General features: G+C 36.5%; 1 long non-coding RNA gene across 4 annotated transcripts in view; it reads left to right on the top strand.

Annotated features, from left to right (window-relative positions):
• LOC147917523 (uncharacterized) overlaps positions 1–21,568 on the top strand; it is a 126,244-nt gene that overhangs the window by 90,213 nt on the left and 14,463 nt on the right. For 2 of the 4 annotated variants that reach the window (XR_015550080.1, XR_015550077.1), the window contains 5 exons: positions 676–764; positions 2,995–3,122; positions 11,557–11,642; positions 12,682–12,765; positions 13,702–13,774. This is a non-coding gene — a long non-coding RNA (uncharacterized LOC147917523). The remainder of the gene's footprint in view (positions 1–675; positions 765–2,994; positions 3,123–11,556; positions 11,643–12,681; positions 12,766–13,701; positions 13,775–21,568) is intronic. The other 2 variants (XR_015550078.1, XR_015550079.1) reach the window with 2 other exon arrangements.

The following is a 21,568-nucleotide window of genomic DNA, read 5'->3' as shown; positions in this document are numbered from 1 at the left end:
CCATTCTCACACCTTAGACTTGAACAGTGCTTTCTAGTTTTAAAAATGCTCTACCTCGAGTGAACATATGATCCTCTTTGCCCAAGATAGTCTTGGCTTATGCATATTGCCCCAGTAAAATTTTTAGTGCCTCCCTCCTTCAGTCTTAAAAGTGTTCTGGTTTAGATGATAAAATTATATAGTCACCCTAACTTTAACCAGCATTAACTTAATGGCCATTCTATGAACCCCAAGAATCTGGCAGAAGATTAGCATGGTCCTTATATAACAGATGAGAAAACCGAAGTCTTAAAAAGTTACTCTGAACTAAGTGAACTTAAACTAGGTCTTGTTTCTCCTTTTTCAAGACTCTTTCCTTGCTACATACTAAGTTCACAGAGGCAAGTCCTGAGTGATTCAGGAACTGCCTGAACTCAGGCCGACATGCAGCTCTCCTGACGTCTCGTAGTATTTTCAAAATACATTTATTCTCTGTGGGGTATGGATTAGAGATTATCCAAGGATTCTAATTTTTTCTTATTAGTAGATTGTGTGGGTACATGTGTGTGTGTGTGTGTGTGTGTGTGATTGGTCACATTCTTAAGGGACAAAGAAAATCTGCTAACGGCCCACACTGCCAGCTTTTCTGATGGAGACCAACCTAAAGTGACTCTACATGACCTCCTGATTTCACAGGGCCACAGGACAGACCTGGGAACTCCTAGATCCCCTGGCGGCTGCTCTGACCACTGATCTCCTGGGGGCCTGATTTCTGGATCTGCCCGGTAGGAACTGTATTAAACCTGTCTCTCCTCCCAGTTTATAACATATATTGTCAACCAGAAAATTTCAAGTACGGAACAAGGTCACAGAGTAGCTTCTCTGTATGCACAACCTTATCTAGTGAAAGCTTTATAAGTACAGGATCTTGCCCCTCCCCCAAGTTTTATCTTTTTTCTCCTCTATCTTAGAAATCTGAGTGTTTACTAACACTGTTTAAACAACTGCAACCTAAAAGCAAATGTTAAACAATAATTCAGTTATTTTGAATTTGCCCAAGGGAAGATATTTTAAGAAATTTTCTGAATTTTAGAGTTGATGTTATTTCACAATTAAAAATAATTTCAAAAATAATAGCACAGCTTAAAAGAAGAAAGAGTACAAAAATAATTTATTATGAAACAAGTAGATGCATTTAAAAAGAAAAAACGTTTAATTACATCTTAGTATATTTGCGGTGATTCATGATGGCTATTTACATCAAATGATTTTTTAAATATTAAATATTAAATCCATTTAAATGCAATAAGTTGTATGGAGAATTTTCATCTTTATTTCAGAGTCATGCTACTTTAAAATTCGTCATTAGAGTTAATAAGAAATTATACTGGAACTACTCTGTACATTTAAATGAAGCATAAATCAATTATTGAAGCAAGGAATTTTTTCATCATTGTAATGATTATTGGAATAAATTTCGTTCTTCAATGCTGCCTAATGATATCTTCAATAACAAAAAAAAATTGCATAGACAATTTTTACTAGGAATTCTTTAAGTATACTTATAATGTCTTTTTTTCAGGCAAAAATATTTTAGAGAATTCTCATGCAGTATTGGAATGCTCTAAATGCCAGATTCAGTTATCCTCAATACCCTGGAAACCAAAATTAGATTCAGAATCAATATACTGTACTATCCATTTAACATCTAGTACACCAAACACTAACAACATTTATGAAGGAGTAACAGACTCAAAAAGGTTAAGCTAGTAAAACCAATCAATATAGCAAAGCAGTACTACAGAAAGGGGAAATTTGTGTGTCCATGACTTCCTCAGGTGTGACCTACAGAAGCTAGTTTGCTTTCAGAAGAATATCCTTTGGAATTTCTTTTGTAATTCACATGACAATCTCTTTAGTCAGGCATGAGGCGAGGGTACCTGCCTGTGGTACCCTGCACTTTTAACTTCTCGCCTTTTGTGGAGTAGAAAATAGGGCAAAATCTAAAATCATGGTTTGGCTACCTTCCTGGTGTGAGTTAATAGAATTATATAATAATCAGTATTATCATTGTTGTTGTTGTTATTATTAAGTACATACTATGTGCCAGGAATTTGGGATAATGTATGCGACATTATCTCATTCAGTCCTTACAACACTCTTCCTGATGAGGAACTTTTTCCTGATGAGGAAAAGTGACCTGGCCAGGGTTATACTGCTGGGAGGTGGCCAAGTTGGAACCCCGACTTCGTCTCCCTGATAGCAAAGCCTGTCCCACTAACCATACACGTGTGTGCTATAGTGTGACCTGCAGCATTCCCAGAGCCTCCAGAGTCTTTGAATCAACAAGAAAATAAAATGAAGTGATGATATTTGTCATTATGCAACCCCACACACACACGATTCAGATTAATCAATAGAAACATGACTCTAAAATGTTCTGAACATCGACCTACACATACAAACTTTAGAATACACACAGACAAAAAAAATGATAGTTTGTCAAATGTCTACACGTGTTCTGTGACTTCAAGGCCAGGCAATGTTAGATAATGTAAATGTTCCTGGTAGAGTCAGCCATCAGAAGGTGACATGGTCAGCTCAGTAGTCAGCCACTGCACCTCTAGCAGATCTGTATTCCCTCCCTATGAGACTGGAGTGATCCCAACCAATGTTTTCTTGATATCTTAACATAGCTGATCACTTATGAAGTGAGTTATTGAGAATAGCTGATACTCTGATGTTTGAAAACAATAAGTAGATAGATAGATGATATAGGTGATAGATAGATATAGGTAGGTAGGTAGGTAGGTAGAATGATAAAAAAATAGATAATGGATGGACGGATAGATAGGTATAAAGATACACTTTAATTTGTTACTTTAAAAATACAATTTTCATGCAGATATGCTTCCTTGAATGTGAGAAAAGAGGGGTGGAATTTCAGCTAACCTTTTGCTTATTAGGAGTACATCACTGACATTAAAGTTCTCTTATATGCATTTTCTGCATCAGGAGAAAGATTTACCACAGCTGCTCAAGGAAGATGGAACCAGAACAAGAAATTTTCCACTTGAACTTATGGAAACAGTAAACTCATTCAGGTACAATCAAGAAAAAACCAATCAAAATAAGAGATGAAGGTAGGACATACTATATGTATATTTATTCATTATGTTATATAGTCTAGACATGTCATGATTTAGATTTCAAATTACTCTTTTATTGATTTCAACCTGCAAAGACTAAGAAAATTTTTTTTCTTTTTTGTCACACATAGAAAATATTCCATTTGAGCTCACATGCTCCTAAGAAATCCAATTTATGAATACAAGATAATCTATATAAATATGTTCATATTGATGGGAATAAATCTGGATAACCCCAAAGAGAACTGTATATATAATATAGGATTAATCTTTTTTTAATTTTGCTAACAAGTGCTAGGAGGCAGATGATTACACTTTCACTAACAAAATTCTATAGAGATGTGCTTAAATATGGAAGTACTAAATGACTATTTTCTAAATGCATCACACTTCACTCAGCTGTCAATATGTTATATGAACAAAAATGAATTTAAAAAAGAAGCTAAGAGGACACAAAAATACCAAGGTAAACATTTTCCACCATACTCATTTTTTCACTTAGAATCTGGCAAAGCAAGCCAGTACCTTGAGACAGGAAACTAGACACAGGAACACTGGGGCAAATGTCAGAAGGTCGGAATCTGACCAAGCCTGGCTTGGCCACTTATTAGCTAAGTGGCCTTTAGCAATTCTCTTGACTTTTCTGGTTCTCAGTTTCATCATCTGTGTAAAAAGAGGGTTTAATGAATATACTTATTCATTCTAAGTATATTCATTCTATGAATTCATTCTGTGAATATACTTATTCATTCTAAAATTATTGATAAGGACTTTAAATTTTAGATTGCATAATACAAAATTATTCAGGAAATATTTGAATGGTTATTTATAAAACTATATAAAACTCTCTCTTCCATTTTTACCCAAGACCAAATTCTTTTCTCTTGATAAAAACTACAGAAAGTGAGTGTTATACTGAATAATATGTGTACATTCGTACAACACAATAATTCTGCAAAGGAAGTCATCATCACCATGCCCATTCCATAGAGAAAAGAGCTGAGGCCCAGCACTACTGACATTCCTAGAGTTAAGCAGTTTTGTAGAGATAGTATGGCAATTAAGACTTTAGTGCCTTCCCAATTTTAGCCCTATAGAAACATGGTACTTTTCCATTGGTTATTCATGTCTGTCTTACTCACGAGATCATGAACCCCAGAAGGCTCATTTTTATTTTACCCAGCATTTATCTCAATGCCTGAGGAGTCATAATTACTGTGAATAAAGTTGGTTGAACTTAGACATTGTGATATACGGAAGGATCAGCAGTGACCTGTGATCTGCAGATTTCTCCTGTCCCGAGTGTCGTGCTGCTCTGCAGTTGCCTCGCTTATGGCTTCGGGTGGGCCGTAGGGTGACTGGTGGGGACAATGGTGGAGAAGGAAACTCAAAATTTGAAAGTGTTATGCTCTTATAATCTCTCATAGTGATTAATCTCTTTCTCTAATTCAATGAGTTGACGAGTATCTTAGACGCCATTAAGCCAAACTTCCACCAATACAAGAATCCCTTCTGTCGTTTTCTTGAGGGCTAATCACTCAGTTTCTTTTTCAGCAGAGAGAGCAACACATTGTTGAAGGTTCTTGGATTTTTTTAGAAGTTCCTCTTTGTACTGAGCTTACTGACTGTCCTAGTTCTGTTGTCTACACTTTGTTTTGTCTGTGTGCTATTGTTTGCATGAAATGGCTAATGAGCATAGATTTGGCTCCTATCCCAGGCTTTGAGAACCTTACTAGTGTTGGGTGGAGAATTAGGAATAGTACGCAATGGAGGAGCAGGGTTATAGGAATTTAATACTTATATATTCCCAACATTAAAAGGCAGATTTTTAAAAAATTCACTATGATAGGGTAGAATCACTATGAATACTGGATTCACAGAGGTCCTTGAATATGAATTGTCTTCCCCTCCCACATATAAGGAAAAGAAGCTGCGTTTGGATTCAGAATTATGATCCCATTACTTACTGACAGGGCAATAGTTTGGCAACTTAAACTATCTGAGCTTAATGAACGAATGTATATGAAAATGTGTGGTGTAGTGTCTGACACATGATAGATTTCATTCTTTCCCAATCACAGGGTTGTCACTTTTACCATCCCAGAAACCTTTCCAAATTTATAACATTAGTAGTCCACCATTAGAAAACTAAAACCAAGTAAAACCATATTAAAAAAATCTCTAAAACTTTCAGACAGATTTTCTAAGTGCTGTTTGTTCCAACCAATCACAGGTAGATGAAAATATTTAATTGTTATCTACTGATTATGTCATAACATAAATGTAAGTCTAAAAGTTGTTCTCTTGGGTCAGGCCTTGTATTTAACTTCTAACATTTTTAGAACTGTTTCCTTCTATGAATATTACCCATTGTTTACCTAAACTTTCTTTTTTAAATTTTATATCTTTCCGAACTTTGATAACTCTGGTGGAAACCACATTTATAAAGTTTGCCTTCTACCAGTGTGTCATACTTATATTCATTTGGTCTAAATTTAATTTCTTAAATTAATCTCTTAAATCCTCAGATGCTTTCTTCCAGTTTTATTATGTTAGTTTTTATCCATATTATCTAAGCAGATTGTCTCTGCCACTAACAGTAACCAGCAGATTAGCCTGATAAAATTAGCCCTGATGAAAATAATAAATTACAAGTAGTAATATACAAATATGCTTTGAAAATTTTTAAAGCATGATAGACTATAAAGTTTTCACATTTGCAGCTTAATTAACTGTCATGGTAGAGATAGGACATTGTGGTACTCTTAACATTTCAGTTATCTGAGGCTGAAGCAATTTATGTGGACAAATCACCTAGAAAGGGACATTATGGTAAAAATGGGATTTTGTGTACCAGGCAATTTCACTATAAACCATAGTATGCTAGTTGATTTCTTGGTTATGATCATTTAGAAAAATAGTACTTTACCAATAGTGAAACCAAAGCTTCGGCATCTATGTATTTTGAAAGAGGTCTCATAAGAACACAGTGAACATAAAGCTAAATACATCGTAGACCCAGTAAATGTCCTGCTTCCCATTTCTGCTCATCCTCCTACTCATAGTTGTGATTGTAATTATTTTAATCATTCAACCTCACCTATACCTATAATCTCCATTTTCTTGGCTAGGAACCCATTCCACTTAGCAAATACACCCACGTCTGATAACACAACATTGTGTGCCACATGCAGTATTTGTCATTGGATATAAACAGAGGAAACCTCAGAGACCAAGTTGCCAAAAAATCATCACAGGTGTGTAGTGAAAAGAATAAGAATTCTCTTTTCTGATATCCAAAGATAGGTAGGAGGGAGTATAAAAGATGCACATGGAAAATGTACACTGTATTTGGAAGCGTGTGATTTTTTGCCAATCTGCCATTCCTATTACCACCTTATATGATATTTTTAAATAGCCATAATTTTTATAAAAGCAGTATTAGAGACATCCCCATGGGAAATACTTTTTGTTTTTCATATTCAAATAGGAATGATTTTTTTCCGTTACAGAACTCGACCATTCATCATCTTTGCAATACCCATATATATGACAAATTTTGGGAGGCCCATTGCACAAGTGGAGAAAATAAAGCATTTAACATCTGTAACTAGGTCAAGCTCAGAGATGATGCTGGTTATTGAAATTCACTTTCATAATTCTCTAGTTTATGAAATAAGTCTTTGGGCCAAGACTTCTTTGATGTGGTATATATCATATCACACTATTTTGACAGAAAAGGAAACATATCTAAATTAAATCATTGCCCTAGTCAAACCTAGTAGAAATGCTTTGTCAGCAGTGACAAAGTTTTTGTATTTGATTTAAGTTACAGAATCACAGAATTTTGAGCTGAAAGGGACCACAGAGATAATGTAATCTACCTCCTCGTTTTCCAAATGAGGAAACCAATTTCCAAAGAAGTGATGCAAATTACCCAAAGTGACACAGTTCATCCACATCAGGGGTGGGACAAAAGCCAAGTCTCCTTACTCCAAGGTCATTGTTTGTCCTCCTACCTTTCTGTCCTATATATTCCTAAATAATGTTTAGAGTTTAAAGTAAATTTAGACCCTGAAAGATCCCAATAGATTCTTTTATCCAGTAAATAATCTACTTGTCATTTCCTCAATGTAACATTCTCTCTCATACTTTGTACTTGTATTTACCTCTGCCTAGAGATATCCACACTTTCTTCTCCACCTGGAAAAGCCCCCTTCATTCTCATAAGACTCACCTCAAACATTACTTTTGGTGAGAAGCCTTCCCCAACTCCATCAGGCGGTCCCTTGTTCTCCTCTCTATGGTCTCTTATAACACCTTACAGTGTGTTAAATGACTGGTTTGTGAGCCTATTTCCCTGTTAGACCATGAGCTTAGATATAAGGACCATGCCCAAAGTAGTTAAAACTTTTTAGGTTGCAAATAAAGGAAACTTATTTGAACTAACATCAGCAAAGAGAGTTTTGTTTTCTTTTGTTTTAAGAATCTGGGGGTAGCTCCCGTAATACAGGGCAGGGATGCAGCCCATTCTCAGGAATGGACTAAATGCAGGACTGGGGCATTACAAGGAACCAGGAGGGCCTTTCTCTTTTTCTCTTGTTCCTGCTTCTCTCTGTGCATCTGCTTCATTCTTTGCTGTTACCGCACATCAGATGTCTCTCTTTCCCAGTCCCCAGAATTGGAAATGGACACTGCTGATAATTCTCCAGTTGAGATCACCTCCACTCAGGAATAAGCCAGATCAATTTGGAATCTCCTAGTCTCAAATAAAATTCCCAGGAAAGCCTGGTCCCTTCTGGACAAGTGCCCACTCCTCTACCAATCAACTGTGACCAGGGGACAGATGAAACATATTAACATGGCTGCTCTGACTGTAACTGCGGGCATGGCAGAGAAAGAAATCTCCAGGAAGGGAGCAGAGCAGACTGAGCAGACAAAACGTGGTTTCTACTACAGTGTCTTATTCATCGTTGTATTCCCGTCTCCCCTTAAGTAACACGCACCTTACCACCACACTAATGAACTTAGTTCTTAGAACTGTGATAGATCAAATTTTTGAATGAATTAATTTAAATATTTTACACAAGCACATAATTTTATACTTGAGTAAACTGAGAACCACAGAGAATTAAGTGACTCCTTCAATGACACACGAATGGTTAGTAATCAAAGGAGAATCCAGATTCCTGGAATATTAGTCTTAGGCTTCTATTTAAATGTTTATTAAGTGTTTATTTTGTACCAGGTAATTTGCCAAGTGCCTTACCAACATCTCAATTAATCCTCATAAAAACACTATTGAGTGAGTACTATTATTATACAAGAAGGAATCTGAGACTCAAAGAAATTAAATGACTTCAGTGGATCAGAGCCAAGACTCAAAGTCAGGTCTGCCTTACTAGAAATCTCTAAACCAGCACTGCTTAATAAAATAAAATGTGAGCTACATATATGATTCTAAATTTTCTAGTAGCCACATTCTAAAAAGTGCAAAAAAGAAACTGATGAATTTTAAATTTTAATGATACATTTTATTTAACCCAATATACCTGAAATATTATCATTCCAACATGCATTCATTATAAAAAAAATTTTTATGTCACATTCTTTTCTTCAGACTAAGCCATTGCTTACAGCACATCTCAAGTGCTAGCTAGATTTCAAGTACTCAGTAGCCACTTCTGGCTAGTAGCTACCATATTGGACAGTGCAGTTCTAAATGTTTATGTTCAGCTGCCCGTTATAACTAGTTTGATACGTGGATTTTGGTGCAACATAAGGACAAAGGGTCAATCAGACTTTATTACATCCAGCCTTCCCCTGGAGATCATATCCAGTATTGCACTGCCTGGTCCAAGGCAGATGACACTAACTTGGAATCTCTTGCCTTGACCTCCAGATGAGCTACCTGCAGTGCTACTCTAGGCACAATGGAAGGCCACCCAACAAAAGCCCTGACCTGGGGCTCACACAGTTCTCTATCCGCACGGCAGAGGGGACCATCCCAAGAAAAGCTGCCATGAAATCTGCGCTTCACCTGCACCTACCAAAGGAAACTAGTTCAGTGTCAGTTACTCAAGAAATTAAAAAATGCAAGTAGTGCAACATACTTTATTTTTGGTTCTGCTCTCCAAGTGCCCCTTTCACTAGATAACAAGCAATAGATGTGTTTTGACTCATGTGGTTTTCCAAGTTTGGGTGTAGACTATTAGCAAGAACGCTATAACCCATTTAGATGAAGGGGGGAGGGGTCCAGCATTAAGCATATGTTGAGCATCCATCTCTGCCTCATTTCTCAGGCTATGGGCAGCAATTAACATCACCAGCTGACAATGCTTGTCCTCTTTTCGACACCATTTTCAACAACACTGGGAAGCAACTATACATAATGAGAAGAAACAGGAAGATTGTGGGGAGGCCCACTAATGTATGAGAATACATAACCTGAAAAGTGAGGAAAGATAATTAAGAGCCACATCTATAAGTGATGAAAAATAACCAGTTTATAAACTCCATGAGCTCACAGTTCTGTATTATCTTATTTCTATTAATTTCCAAAACATAATTTATTCCTGTTAATCTGATTGAGTACTTTATCGTGTTGATGAACAAATCTAAAGAGATTGGAAAGTACTCAAGAATTTAAACATTGAAGAATTAAGTACTATATCTGCTATTGATCTACCTTTTAAAATATTGTGTTTTTATAAACTCCTTTCTTCTACATATACCTATAAAATGGAAGAGTTCAGAACAACCACGCTTAAATATGTTAATAAGAAATAAGATGTATTAAAATGAATACATTTACATCACACCCATTTCTAATATCCATAACCTATTTTATTCTATGCAGAGTAGCACTGATTTGCAAATTCAACAGATTAACCATAAAGACATTTATTTTTCCATTTTGTTAAGTTTTGTCACATGCTTTTGTCACTGACCACATTGTAGAACAAATGAGAAGAATTTACAACAATAGACATAGTACCTGCCTTAAAGAAATATGTAATTTAAATTCTTTCTTGGAGAGACAAGACAAACAAGATAAATTACTGCACGACTCCAATAATTGCCAGAGTAAGTAGGAGAGAAGCAAACAGAAAGAACTGTGTTAGTTGATTGAAGAAAAGAGAACAGTAAATCTGGGATGGCTACCTGGGAGAGTTCCAAACCCCAGCAAATTATGGCTCAATTAAAAAAAGAATTCTTAATAAACCTGGGGGGTGAGATTAAAAGGAAAACTAGGTGGCATGAGGAGAAGATTAGATGGAATTTAGGTTACAAAACAAGGAATTGAAGTTTAGATGATAAAAAAAGAGAAACAGAGAGAAATGAGAACCTTGAAGACAAACTCAAGATACCTGGGACGTAGTAAGCCTTCAATAAATGTTTATTATTATTAAAATAAATGTGGGAAATGGTGAGGATAATTCACAGGAGGGCAATGAATAATATCAACATAATAGTTGGAATGACTTGGGAGTTATTTTAGCTGTAATATTTTAGAGTAAAAATTAGCTAGAGTCTGGGAAACCAAGAAGAAGAGTGAAGAAATAGAAGTGGAAGGACCTGGTTGAGAGAATGGGCAAAACAGAATGGGCAAAAATAGAACAATGTTTTTGGGAAATAATTGCCTAATTGTGAAAAGTTACCACAGGGTACTGATGATTTAATAAGAAACTAAAAATGATGATGTCACTCATTCCTAGTCTTTATGGGAATAAGTGCAGACTAGCCTAAGATTCATCTGTTACTTGAATAAAAACAAATCATAACATTTCCTGTGTTCAGCTTTTTGTTGAGAGAGAGAGAGAGGGAGGGAGGAACAGAGGGAGAGAGAGGGAGAAAAAGAAAGAGAGAGAATTGTTCTGTCCCCATAATGTTGCTGTACTAAAAAACTCGTTTAATACCTTTGAATTTTTAAAAAGAGTTATATAATCCCCAAATGACATTATCATTACTGCTGTGTTTAATGTAAATCTCAGACCATATTATCAGCTTTTCCCCCTTCTTCTGTCTTCACAGAATTCTCTCTCTGTGGAGTCCATGGCCTCATTCAGTACATGTTGCATTTTTCAAAGGAATGAACAAGAATAAACTCTCTGACAAGACATGCTCACTTGACATTTTGTACTAAACGCACATTTTATAAATTTTATCTTTAAAAGCAAGGAGCTAACTAAAAATTCCTTCTGTGTTTAATTGTAGGGATTTATAATACCTGAGTATACCTTTACCTTTCTAAGCTGCTTGTATACTTAAGCTACTTTTTAATGATTTTCCATCACTTTTGATGTCTATGAAGAACTTAATTAGATTCAAAGATGAAATCACCAAGAAAATACCCATTTAGTTTTTCAAGTGTACCATTTTTGCTCTGGCCTTATACGACTGGCCTTTTTCTGTGTCATTGCTCCAGTCCCATTTAGGATGAAACCAGCTGATAGAGGAATGTTGGCAGCCTTCACAGATGCTTCATGCCCTGAGCCCAATGGGGGAAGAGTGGTAAGTTTGTAATGTTTGCCAAAACAGCCTGGAGTCACTTGCTGGACTGAGTTTAAAACCCTGGCAAATAACAGAAGCTAATTTCAGCTTTAGATGACGACTCATTGAATTCAGACTCTGACCAAAATGCTAATTCAAGCCACATCCCTAATCTTGAATGCTCTAGAGAAGAATCTCTCAGTATCACTTGAGTGCTCACTACCGACCATCCTTTATTCTATAACCATGATACCATGTTAAATCCATTTCAACATAGGCCAGCATTCTGTGGCTTTGGAGACTATGGATTTGTGGTTTGGGGATGTTCTAGAACATTCCATTCTTATTTTAGTGATTTTTGAGTCATTTTAAATTGGCAGCTGGCCCAAGGGGCCATTACCTGCTCTATCAGAACCAGTTAGTAGTCTGTTAGCAATAAGTAAGTCCAAGCAAACAGAAAAGAGCAGGTCAACCTGATCTGAAAAGGGACCCAGTTTCCTCATCTATAAAATATTCCTATTTTACAAGATTCGTATAATGATCAGATGAGAAAATATTTTAGAAAGTGCTTTATAAACTCTACAAAGGCAAGGTGATAGGAAGGGGATCAGACTCATTACACTGAGAAACTCTGAGAAGTCAACATACAGTCCTGGAAGAGGAATGCTAAAAGGAAGCCCTCAAAGAAATGTAGTTTGTCAGGAGAAGTTAGAGTCAGGGAAGCAGGCTGGGGTCAGAAACTTAGGTTCCTGCCCAGGTAAGTGAGTCATCTCAGGTTTGGAACCCAGGATATGGGGGCCACTATGGAAGCACCAATGTCCAGGCACGAGGGTTGAAGCAGAGAGATGTAAAGGCTGAGTTCCCCATCCAGCACAGGCAGCCGGGGAACCTTAATTGCATATTCACTGCCTTTATATCTCATGGTCTAGCCTGCCTCTTTTCCTCAAGAAAAAAAAAAAGTGCTTAACATTCAGTGTGAGGGTGAAGTTTGCCAGGCAAAGCCAACTTAAAGAGAACAGTATAATTTGTTAATGTGTCTTCTAAACTCTGGTCCCCACAGATGTCCGCCTCCACTGTTTTCAGTATCCCTTGGATGATCCAGCTTCTGGATAGGCACCTAGCAACCCACCACCATGGTTCTCTGGTAAGTTATGTTGCCCAAATTCCTCAATACACCCACCTCAAGAGAATATCTTAATGTTTCTTAGCATTTGTATTTCTTCTTCAACCCAATCAAAATGTACCCATATTACATCTCCTTAGTATTTGTATTTCTTCTTCAACCCAATCAAAATGTTTCCATATTATGTCTCCTTCCTTTGAACATCTGGTCTCTGACTGGTTGACCATTCTGTCTTGAGATATGACAATAATGGCCAATAGCGGCTGACAGGTTATTTTTCCTAAATAACAGTTTTGCTGTAGGGAGTTTTTAATGCCATGAGCTGAAAAAGTGAGAACCTCATGGTATAGCTGGTAGAAATGAAATTCTGGCCATATTCCCAGACATCCTTCAAATCACTCTACCAAGGAGAGTACTGCCACTGCATGCTCACAAGGTGTCAAGCAAGAAGAGGCAAGTAGGTGGGCCAGTTTCAGTAGGAGGTGCTTTGTGGTGATGGTAATGAGGGCAGGGTGGCAGTCATTTATTTGAAAACCAAAATATATGCAGAACACTTTGAGAGAAAATGATATATAATCCACTAGTTTTTATGATTTTCCTGAATAATGCGGTTAATGGTCTGAGAGCATGCATACAATTACCATAATATTAATTTATTCAACAAATATTTATTGAGCATTTACCATATGCTGGGAACCATGCCAGGTCTGGCATATACAGTGAATAAGAAGACACAAATCTAAGCACCCAAATAAATAATTTGAAATTGTGATGGTTATTCTGAAGGAAATACAAGGTAGTAGGAGAGAATAATAACAGGGAATTGAGATTTGGCCTAGGAGTTAGGAAGAGCCTCTCTAAGGAAGTATTCTGAAGGATTAATAGGCATTAGGTAAAAAAGAAAGAGGCAAGAACTTTCCAGGTGCCGATATGAAAAAAGCTTGGTTATTTGTCTAGGAATTGACAAGAAGGGCAGTGTGGCTATAACCCAGAAGTCCAGAAGAAAAGTAGAGTGAGAGGACCTCGAGGGGTAAGCTATGGGCCCATCACACAACTTCCTGTAGGTCTTGCAAAGAATTTTGGAGTCTATCCTAAGTACAGTAGAAAGCCATGGGCAATGGGGGGATGGGCTGGGGGCCATTTAATTAAGGGAATGGCATGACATTTAAATTTCAAGAAATCATTCTGGTTCTTGTGGACATGGAATTACAGCAGGGGTGGGAGGGTCAGATAGGTAGGCAAGAGGAGGAGCTTGGACTAGAATGATGGCAACAAGTAAAGAAGAGAGGACAGATTCAAGATATATTTTATAAGATTTTGAAAGACTTAATGATAGATTGATTGGGGTGGGGATCCTGTGACACAGAGGAAGTGTCAGGAATCGCTCTCACATTTCTGGCATAAGTACCTAGATAAATGGAGGTGCCACTAATGGAGATGAGTAGACTCGCACAAATTGATGGGATTTCAACAAGCATAAGACGCAGACAGCGTGGATATAGGCTTCACCTAATATTCAATGAAAATGGCAATGCCAATCGCCGTCATCATTTGAGTGTGTCTGTGTGTCTGTGTGTGACAGTGACATTGTTTGTGCTTTGTGGAGAGGAGACGGGGGCTTAAAAAGGAAAATTGCAAACAAGTAGGTACCTAAAATAATGAAAAAATGATCACTGACTAGTATAGATGCTGCTGGAGAGTCTTTCTGATGCAAATACATACCTAAGTTAGCTCTGCTTTCACCACAGGAACAAAAAAAATAAGAAAAGTAAGGTTTAGAAAAGAAACACTGCCACCACAATCTACAGATTCCATTGTTTCTAGAGAAAAATTCATTTACATCAAATATCTGAAGCTGTCAGGGCACACAAAGACTTTGAAAGCATTTGTTTGGAGCTAATACTGTACTTTCTATTTATATTCTAATACCTCGTCCACCCCCTTATGATTCTTTGTGAACTTGCTCAAGTTTTGGCTCTACTATACTTTTATTTTTTTCCCCTGAGACACACTTGTAATCTTCACAGACTTGTTCCAAGAGCAAAGAAACGGATCATTAAAGAAAGAATGAAATGTCATTTGATGGTGTGCCTGCTGCTTTCTTTGTGGAGAATCTGTTCCCATAGCCATGTAAAACTGGGGGGGCTGCATGCCCCGGAAGTTAAGGACCAGCTTAGATGTGGCCAAATTCAGAAAACATATGTTCTACCTGCCCCCTTCCAGGAAGATGAATTTTGAAGCTGAATGAAGCCCGATATTTCTAACTGTTTTTAGTGAGAACAATCTTTTTTTTTTTTTTTTTTTTGTGAGAACAATCTTTTTGTGACCTGTCTCAGGAGTGATAAATGGCCTCTGAAAATGAAATCTAATGCCAATAATGGACACAAAGCTCTCACAAAATAAATAATAACAACAATACTTTAGTAAAGATAGGGCTAACAAAAATCAGATCTGAAATAATGAGACATTGTCTGACAGGGTCATTGGCCACTCAAAGTTCTGATGATAGTAGTCTGGAAGAAAATATGTGGAATCCTCGGGGAATTTTCAAATCTTATAGGAAAAGAATCTACATAATATAGATTGACCAAGAGTATCAGAATTACTAAGAAAGAAGGGGTATAAGAAACTATACATGTATCTGCTCGTTTTTGGAAAAGAAATACAGGAAGGATGAACCAGAAACTAAAGAGACTGGGTAGAGGGGGGTAGGTGGAAAAGTGGCAGGAAAAAGGGGGAATAGGACTGAGTAGAGGTGGGGAGGGAGCGACACCCCCTGAATATTCCATTTGTGTAGCTCTGACTTTCACAACCATATTATTATCTCACATTCTGAAAAGATAACTACTTAAAATTGATCAGGATAAGGGGGAACTCAAAATAGAATGCAAACTGTAGCAAATAAACCTAACTGTATAACTATATTTTAAATGAATAATATAACCACACTGAAGGGATGGGGAAGAAAAGAACTAACCTACATAACTGAGGAAAACAGTGAATTGTCTGGATATTCTAAGGCTAAGGACCGAAAGAATTGTACACAAACACTGTTCTCAAGTTACTAAATATGCTTCTTACAGGAATATGGGTTAACAATTCTAAAACTACCTGGTGTATACTAGGAATAAACAAATAGGCAAATATTTTGTAAATAATGAGAGTCAGGTTTCTCATAGGTGGAGAAAGAAGTTACAAATAAGGAAAGGAGAAAACTAGAATGAACCCTGTGGTACTGGATTTAAATCAGAGATACCAGCAGAAACTCATGTTTTTACTTATATGTACACAAGAAGATATAGAAATAAATATAGATATGCATGTGTGCTAGGAGATATCTATATCTATATTGATATAGATATAAAGTTATATAGCTGTATCTCCTAGCTCTGTCCCTTGAGAGGTCCTAGAAGCAATGACACCCGTGGCCAACAAGCACACCTAACACCTAGATCTTGGTTCCTAAATTTCATTCTTCAGCAAAGGGAACTTGGTCTCCTTGGAGAAGTGGATGATTCCTGCGCTGGGCAGAGAAAGTACAAGATTGTACTGGAATAGCTTTTGGTGATAGAAAATAAAGAAGTTCTCAAAAGTGGATGGAGGTATGTCAAAGGAACACAGAGGCCAACATGAACTCCCAATGGCCAAAGCTGGAACAATTTGAGCAAAAAATAAACAATTATAGTAGTGGATTATAAACCATAGAATAAAATAAATATCTGTGAGTCTATACTGATGTAATTAAATAATTGTATAAATAAACTAATGAGGATAAGAGACAGCTCATCCTTGAAGAAGAATTCCAATTAATACATGTGAAGGGAATGAGGGAAATGCAAAATCACCATTAAGCAAACACGACCATAATAACCAATGCAGACAAGACCCATCAATGGATGCTAACATCAGTAGACAAAAATTTGAGGAGAAACAGTACATTTGCACAGTCTCAAAGTATCTGCACCAAGATATTTGTTAATCACAGCAAGAAAAATTGTAACTTTATAGTAGAGAAACCCAGCAAATACCACCTTAACCAAGCTATCAAAGCTAGCATTATTGGTAACAAAACGTATCAATATCAAGTACCCTGATATGAGGCATTGATAAGAGCACTACATCACTGTGGCTGGTATTCTTGCCAGAAATATATTACCTCAATCTATTTATGAGAAACAGCAGACAAATACAAACTGAGAGACATTTTACAAAATAACTGTCTAGTACTCTTCAAAAGTATCAAGATCATGAAAGACAAGGAAAGATCAAGGAAAGACAAGGAGCTGTCTCAGACTGGAGGAGACAAAAGAGACATGACAACTTAATACAATGTGAAATCCTAGATTGGATCCTGAATCTGGAAAAGGACATTAGTGGCACAAATAGTGAAATTCAAATTAGGTCTCTAGTTTAATTAGTAGTGTTGTACTCACATGAAGTTCCTGGTTTTGATACTTGTACTATGGTTATGTAGGCAAATAGGAGAAGCTGGATAAAAGGCATACAGGAACCCTCTATACTCTTTTTGCAACTTTTCTGTAAATTTAAAATTATTTCAAAATAAATTTAAAAAAAGAGAAGTATCAAAATAGAATAGTTCCTACAGTTAGAGAATTGAAATGGAGAACACGAGTGTGGTAGAGGAAAATGAATTTTACTTCTAAAAGATCCAACTAAAAACATCTGTGCTGCTGGTAAAGTGAGTTGTAGAAAATCTCTCCATCACTTTTTATTTTACTCTGTAGTTGTTTAAGAATAACATAGTACTTTTGACCAAATCCTTCCTCGGATTTGATGTCCTAAATTCAATCTATAACTCTCCAGTTGTATCTCTCGGTCTTTGTTCATTCATAGGTTTCTGCTATAAGGAACAGTAAGAAGATATCTCAAGGGAGTAGAAAATTTCTTTTCAAGCAGAGTACTGGGCTCCTTCGAGTGAAAAGCCCTCAGTTTCATGTTCCAGTTGTTATTGTAATAAGCAAATAAGGAGTCTTGAACTTGCAAGCAAAAGTCTTGAGAAGAAGAAGCAAGTTAGAACTTTTACCACATAGACCATTTGTTTCTTGGGGTTTCAGGTGACACACTGGAGATAGGATCAATTATTTATTTAGTGGATAGCACTCATTCAATTCATGTTTGATTTGTGTTCTTACAAGATGACTCCATCAGTCTTATAGTGAGAACAATGGTTCATCCAATGACCCTTTATTACTTGATACATGCTGGGAAAACCTCATAATAGAAGTAGTTTCTATACTTGGTATTTCGTGTATTCCCAAGACATTAAAGCAGGATATACATAGACTGGGAAAAGGGGGAGAGAGAACACAATCCCATATGTCTTTTCTTAGCTTTCCAATCCCAACGTATGAAATACAAAGTTACAGGAAGTAATTTATAATATAAAGTTTTCCCAGCAGGTAAGAGTGGGTGGGAAAGCTGGATTGTTATGGCCACAAGGGCTTTATGTGATTATGGAGTAAGCATATTCTTGAGTTCTCTAAGAGTCCTTCTACTTTCCAAAATCTTCCTGCTATGGTCACTGATAATGGAATAGCTTTGCTAAAGAACAAGATTCTCATTTCATTATTTTCATAATATCAGAAAGAGATACAATGATGTCGTTAGATCATACCAATGAATAAAAGACTAATAACAGATCCTATTTCCAAAGTTGACCATGATAGGAAAGGGAGCCTCAACAGAGAAGTACATTATCTCTTACTTAAAATATTGATTATTTTTTCTCTAAAAACTTGTCTGATTACTTGTCTGGTTAGGTGAGAGAAAAATGATGGGAAAAATAACAGTGAATCTATCTTGACTGAGTTTTTACTCAATATCAGGCAATGTTTTAGGTAATTCTAGGCATTAATTTATTTAATCCCCAAATAACTCAAGAAATAGGTAATTTTATTATCCGCATTTTGCTGATGAGTAAACTGAGGAGAGGGGAGCTAAAAAAACTGGGGCAGCAAGGTACTTGCTGCCTTGAAGAAAGTAAAAATAATGCCTTTACTCCTGAGAGTGACAGTATTGTCAGCAGGGTAAGAGTTGTAGTTTTTAGTATTTTGAAATAACGTATTTCTGAATGTGTGTGCTTGTTGTAGAGGTATGGTAAATTCTGTAGGATCCCCAGGTAAATCAATGATTATTGAGGAACTTGTGTCACTGGTACTAATCCTGATGTAATCCTTTCAATCATAGGCCTTACTTCCAAAATAACATAACAACTAGATATGGAAGGAAAGATTATTGGAAAAAAGGACAAAAAGGAGCATAAAAGAAGTCAGAGCTATTTACTATTGCAACCATGGAACTTTCGGGAGTCCAAGCTTCCATATATGATGAACTCTAATTTCTTGTACCCTGATTTTCCATAAATTCATTTTTTAGATTTCTGAGTGCATCATATTCATCTTTATATGGAGAAAAAAGACAGAAACAAAGTAAATGTAACAGTTAAAATTTTTGTAATAAATTTTATAATAACATATAGAGGAAACAGATTTGTTATACTAAACACTAGGTATAGAGGAAAAAAGTTAAAAAGAGCAAGACTATCAACCAGTTCAGAATAGCTAGAAAACCAGAACTAGGAACAGGAGAGCTAGATGAGACTGAAGTGCTCTCTAGGAGACTGATCCAAAGAGTTTAATTTATATGCTACAAAAGGGTATTATTTTGTGTGTGTGTGTGAGTGTGTGTGACCCCCAGAATTTATCATGCTAGAACTATCAGATAGACTTTAAAAAATGGATGGTGAAAATAATAAACATAAAAAAAGAGGAAACATGGGGGGGGGGACCCACTATCAATAAATACCAGGAAATTTTGAAAAAAAATGGTATCATTTCTAAAAATAAAAATACAAAATAAAAAACACAAACATTGAAATTAAAAGCTTAAACACCAAACAAACAGGTAAACAGAATTAACAAAATTAAGAGAGGAATAGTGAACTAGAAGAAAGATCTGAGGAAATCACCCTGCATCCCACACAGGGGAATAAATAGATGGAAAATACAAAGAGGGATTAGAAACACAGAAGCTAGGATGTGAGAGTCCAACACACATCTATAAAAAGATTCTAAAAGTAAAAATAGAACATGGGATTATTTAAGAAAATCATTGCTAAGAATTTTTCAGAATTGATAAAAGACATGAATCCTCTGATTTAGAAAGCACAAGACCTAAGTGTAAATGGCTGGTGAGGAACTAGTCTTTTGACAAGCTCGGCCACTAGGAGGAAAAGCTAGATGGAAATATGCCACTATCAAAAGACTTTCTTAAAGATATGTGAGAAGAATGTTTTTATATGTCAGGCAAAAAGCCAGTCTGAGGGAGGGGTTGAAGAGAGAGGAGCAAGTAAACTAATGATCAAACACAGATGAGATGGTCAAAGCTGTGAGAGCACTGTATCCTAGGCTGGTGATGGTCAGTTCAGGAATTAAAATGGAATCCGTGTTTCTCTTCTCACTGATTACTTCAGTTGACCATAACATTTGTAGTCTGATAAATCTAGACATCATTCCTGACTCAGCCACTTGTTAGCAATGTGGCTTTTTGCATGTAAAGTAACCTTTCTTAGCCTTATTTTTCATTCTGAAAAATTATATAAAGGCTATGTAAGGATTTGAGAAATCTGGGCAAAGAACAGAAAAATCCATACATTGTAAGTGCTCAACTGACCATAGCAATTCTGTTCTTCTACCATTAGTATCTGGTGCAATGCTAAAATAAAATCTTTTATTGTTCATTCTGAGTCTCCAATGAGTCTATGCTTATCACACACCAGATTAGAAAGTGGAGGCAGGGAGGCTTACCAATACATTCTGCTCCTCTAGCTCCCCTACCCCTCCAGGAGTTATCCAAAGCTTCCTCGATTCTAAGATGTTTTGTAATATTTCCCCCTATTCTCTATGTCTCTGTTTCTAAACCATTGGTTTAACTAGATATATATAACTGGAGATATCTATGTGTATAATATATACAAATATATATATATAGTCATGTTCACAAGTATTCATAGCTGTTATTTTAACTTAAAAGTCTGCAGTAAATTTGTTTGTAAAAATCTTAACTTAGGTGAAATCCTGTATGCAAGAATAGCACCTCTTTTGGGTGTGTGGTGGGATGGGTTATGACAATACTTTTGACAGTTAATTTTTCATACATACCATAAACATTTTAGTTAATTCTAAAAACCAAATCTAGAACGAGAAAAGGGCGTGTGCAAGCACAACCAACAGCTTCATTATACAGCTGAATAGACCCAGAGAAGCCAAGCAACTTATTCAAGGCACACAGCCTTGGAATCCCAGTCCAGTTTCTAGAATGTAAGTGGCAGTAACCACATGTGTATTCTCCCTGTTTTACATGCAGAGAACCTTAAATAAAGGTCAGTCAGATGGTGTGCCCAAATTCACAAAGCAAGAGGGCAGCAGGGCTGCAATTAGACAGCCCTCTTTCCAACCCCCATTTGTTAACAACACCTTTGTATGGGTAGTTTCCTACACCTCCCGGTTTTGTAGGAAAGAGGGAAAATCCATTTTACCCACAGTGCCTAGCACAATAATTGACACATAGTAATAACAGTGAGCTGAATCTAAGTGTAAACAGTGAGCGCTGGACGCTACCTCACAAATGAAGGTCACAGACAAAGCAGAAATTAGAAACTGAGGGTTTGTGAACTTCATGCCATGAAGACGACTCACCTGAATACTTAAAACAATAAACCAGTTATTTAGGGAAGAGGAGTGAGATTTTACTTCCATAAATCAACTGCTTATATGGATCCAATACCTCAGTTGCTCATGCCTGA

This window comes from Ceratotherium simum, chromosome 3 (genome assembly GCF_057802395.1).
Source record: "Ceratotherium simum simum isolate JZ-2026a chromosome 3, ASM5780239v1, whole genome shotgun sequence".
NCBI classification, from domain to species: domain Eukaryota; kingdom Metazoa; phylum Chordata; class Mammalia; order Perissodactyla; family Rhinocerotidae; genus Ceratotherium; species Ceratotherium simum.
This window is presented reverse-complemented; position numbering and strand designations above follow the sequence as displayed.